Source organism: Aptenodytes forsteri, unplaced genomic scaffold, assembly GCF_000699145.1.
Source record: "Aptenodytes forsteri isolate BGI_AS27 unplaced genomic scaffold, ASM69914v1 Scaffold216, whole genome shotgun sequence".
In the NCBI taxonomy this organism is placed as follows: Eukaryota; Metazoa; Chordata; class Aves; order Sphenisciformes; family Spheniscidae; genus Aptenodytes; species Aptenodytes forsteri.
This window is the reverse complement of record NW_008796114.1, coordinates 2,457,273-2,461,571: the sequence shown is the minus strand read 5'-3', so window position 1 is coordinate 2,461,571 and position 4,299 is coordinate 2,457,273.

Below are 4,299 nucleotides of genomic sequence, written 5' to 3'. Positions count from 1 at the left end.
CGCGCTCCTCCTGCCGCCCCCGCCGAAGCCGAACGCCGCGCTGCCCCCCGGCTCCCCCTGGGAAGCAGGAGCTGATGCCCGAGTGGGCAAGGGTGGCTGAGGCTGCCCCTTCTTCTGCAGCCACCGACACCAGCCGTCTTCTCCTGTCCCCTGGGGACAGCACGTTCTTCTCAGGATGCCGGGATCCTCGAGCAGGATGGGTAGAGAACAGAACTTGTCCTTCAGAGTCAAGGATTTTCATGTAATGGTGTGAAATCCGAGGGCAGGGGCAAGGGAACTAGCCCCAAGTTCACTGTGCTCCTGAGAAGGTCCCGAGGGTGAGGAAGGCTCAGGCTCCTCCTGGTGTAAGAAACCACGGCCACCACCTCTAGCCCCAGCGCTCCTGGCGTTCCTGGCAGTGTCTCCCCATGGCCATCATAGCTAGCCTGGTTCACAGCTCCTATCTACAATCGGAGACCAACGGACAGAACCAAAGGAGATGAGGTCCCCTGAAAAGCCAGACCAGTGCCAAAGACAGAGGTGTCCTTTAATGAAGGCACCTGATGGGATGTGCACGAGCCCACAGGCAGTTATTTCTGAAGGACACCTGTGGTTGCCCCCCAACAAAAGGTTGAAGGGCAGGGTATGCAGAAATGTGTAGCTACTGACATCACAGAGAACCAAGAGGTAGGCAGATTTTGAAAATACAGGCCCTTTGCAAGCTGAGAAAATGCAATTTTTTCCTCCAGCAGCTCATCTAAAAAATAGTATTTTCCAAAGAGCTTCTTTTCAGGGAACTGCAAAGATGAGTGCCATGAGAAAAGCACTGCTTCAGAACATGTGATAAGCAAGGGGTCGGGGAGCTGCAGCTGTGCCTATAATGTCAACCTCTGGCTCCTCAAGGTTGTCTCTGAGGACATCCCAGGCTGCAGCAACCTGTCAATATCCACAGTGCAAGAGTACCACTGGGATGGGGTGGGACACAATCAAACCCGATGAGCAATCATAGCCACGCCATCTGACATGTCATTTATCTGCTCTATGCAGACCTCCACAACCCATCATTCCTTCCATTACAAGGAGCCTCTACATGATCTTTGTTGTATCACAAGGTTGCAAAAGGCAGAGCTTTGGCTGACAGCAGCTGAAGCTGGTTCAACTGTTGCCCTCTTCGTACTCCTCCATATAATGAGAGCCCTTCTGAGCTGCTTCTGATCCCCGACACCAAGGTCACTTCACCATGTCCAGACTGATATCTTCCAGACCGTGTGATCAACAACTAATCAACTCATTTCAGGCCCTGCACCAAAAGCTGGTACCAACTTTAATTTTCTGAGCCTACATTCCGGTTTGATGGTAGACAGCGATTGCCTTCAGGTGGTTAGCCAGACTCTTCCACTGGCATGCCAACCATCCACCTAATTGTCACGTAAGCCTGCGAGGTGATATGCCGAGGGGATCGCTTCTGACTGGTTGCTGGCCATCATACATCCATGACAGCCTCTCGTCTTCAGGAAGCATCCGGTTGTGCCGGAACCATAGATAGGAATCATACCCACTTGATGTGGTCCACACTCATAATAATCACAAGGGATAATATTCCAACCTATTCTAGGGCTTCAGTTAGTAACTACCAACACTAATAATTCACTGTTTTTTCTTTTGTTGTGATGCCTAAGTCAGATGGTGACTTTGCACAACAGTACTATATCGCTGAGACACGAGCCTGTGGAAGGTGAGGATGCTAGCGTAAGGCAGGGGATAAGGTGCGATATTGGGAGGACGCTGTCTTTGTTCTTGCCCCTTGCTGAGTGGCTAGTGCTGCAGAACTACATCCCTTCTGGGGTATTACACTTGGCTTTGCTCCTCGATTTAGAAGACACAGAAACAGACTACCAAGATGATGATGCTGCTCACCATCTCATACCAGGGGGAAGACCCACTCTTAGAGTCCTGAGCCTTCTTTTGGTGTAGGTCATCTTGTCTGTATCAGCCAGAGCTGCAGGAGTGGCATGATTTGTCTGAAAAAGTGGTAAGCCATTGGATAGCACAGGCCTGGCTGTGTGAAGCCCAAGCCCTGTGGCTAGTGGCAGAGTGTCCCCAAAAGGCTGGGGGACAGTGATGGGTAGTCAAACCAAGGGGTTGAAGGTAGAGTGCCCTGGGAAAGCAGCTCAGTGTTTACAGGTGAGCCTGGGTCTGTGGCCCTGGTGTACTGTAGGGTAGGTGGTGTAGCTATAGGAGGCTCAGCAGAGGTATTTCTCCATCCTCCTTGCTTCAGGCTTGAGGATAAAGTATCTAAGTCATCTCCTTCTCAGTGGATGAGAGGGTCTGCACATCAGAGGATGATCTCATGGCTTCTGAGGTGGTAGAGGAGGTTTCTTTCCAATGACCTCCTGCAACACACTGTATTCAAAGCAGGAGTCGCTCTCCATGAGAGGATGCTGGCATCTTTAATTGTGCTGAAGATCTATGGTTTCTTTACTTTGCTCTGATATTGTCTGGATTTATTGTCCAGTCCTCTTGTAGCCCAGCTCAGCCAAGCAGGCAGCAAACAGATGCTAGTTTTGGTGTTCTGTGGTCCTACATGTATTCCACGGTCCTACATGTATTCTGCCCTTAAGCAAAGAAAGGCGCAGACATCCTGCCGAGGAAAAAATGGTACCAGGTATTTCCTGGCTCCTACCTAACATAAGAAGGATTGCACAGAGCATCTGAGGAGGAACGCCACCAGTGGGAGCACTGGAGCAGGACTGAGGGCATAGCTGTATTGTCCAAACCAAGTGGGTCTATGAGACGTGTATTAGAGGTGGGCTGCTCCAGTTAGGCGTATCCCCAGCTAACCACCCTTGCTTTACCAGCTGAAGTACTCTGCTAGCAGCTCAGATGGTGTTATCGCGGGGGGGGGGGCGGGGAATGAAGACATGGGAGATGTCCCTTGAAAGTGCCACGGGGAACTCCCAGTAGTGCCCCCTGGATAGAAGATTCCTTGTCAAGAACACACTGAAATGATCAGCTCCCTTACAAAGGATCCCCAGTCACCTCTGTCTATCCATGCTTTGCCAGGAAACACTCTTTCCACCTGTGACCTGTTCATAACAGATCCCTCGGAGAGTGGTTTCCAGCACTTGCCAGCTACTTTCCAGATGTGGTTTCTGAGTAAAAGCTTCCCTTCTGGTGGGACAGTAAGCCAGCAGAACCTGCTCCGGCACGGCACAGCACAGCAGTGAGCCTGCCCAAGTATGTTCATCACGCAGAGGAGATATTTGGACATCAAGAAGTACTGGAGTAATGTCCCCCGCTTAATCTTAATTCTGATGTGTGGGGCCATATGGTGTAATTACAGAGGCACTAATTACATGTTTATGTGATCTTTTTCAGATAATAATTCAAAGACATTTGATGAGCAGGTTCTCCAGTACACTTCCATAAATATCCCAAAGACACTTTCTTCATTCTTTGTAACACTATTTTCATCTTCATTCAACATGTTTTTGTAGCTGTGAATTATTTCCTATGATTTCAATGCAAGAAACTTGCTAATTTCTCTGAAGCCACCCATAATTCTAAGGGAAAGCACTAAAATGGTGTTTTACCTTTCACACCAAAGTCTGAAAGCCAAGAAATTTTAAACTTCACAAAGTTGGTGGCACATAATATATGTCTTGGGCACTATGTTGATAAAAGCCTGAAATGTGTTTGTAAGTTGCTATCTTTCCTCATTTCCCTATTAAATACTGAAGGCCTTATCTATCTATCTTGTTTCTCCTAAAAATGCTTGCAGAATAAACAGCAAGAAGGGGTCCTTGAAAAGGGACTTGTTCTCAAAATGCTTTTAATTCTATATGTTTGTTCATTTTTCATGATACCTATTTAACTCAAATGTCTGAGGTTTCTTGCTTTCCCTGAAGAAGCTCCCAGTTCCCATCCCAAAAAACCTCTGCAGTGCTCTTCAGCAAGCCAGGACAGAGAAAGCTTGACTTTTTTTGACCGGTTTGATTTTTTTAAGTTTAAATTAATTTGTTAAGACTAAAATTTCTGGTCTTCTTCCTACACCAGGAAACTGCCCAGAAGGAGTGGGGGAGACTTCCTAGGAGGACATTTCAGGGGGGGAACAAACTCAGAGCAGCTGCCGGATTGCAGATCAAACCCTAGGAATGGTCTCTAGCAATCGTTTTCCTGCCTTCTCGCCCAGAAGAGACAGACCGGCTCTGCCTGGCTAGGATGTGACAGCCCCCCAGAAGGACTCCCCGGAGTCTGCGGTGGCACGGCCAGGGGGACCCGCAGCGCGGCAGCAGCTCGGCAGCAGAGGGCAGCAGGCGC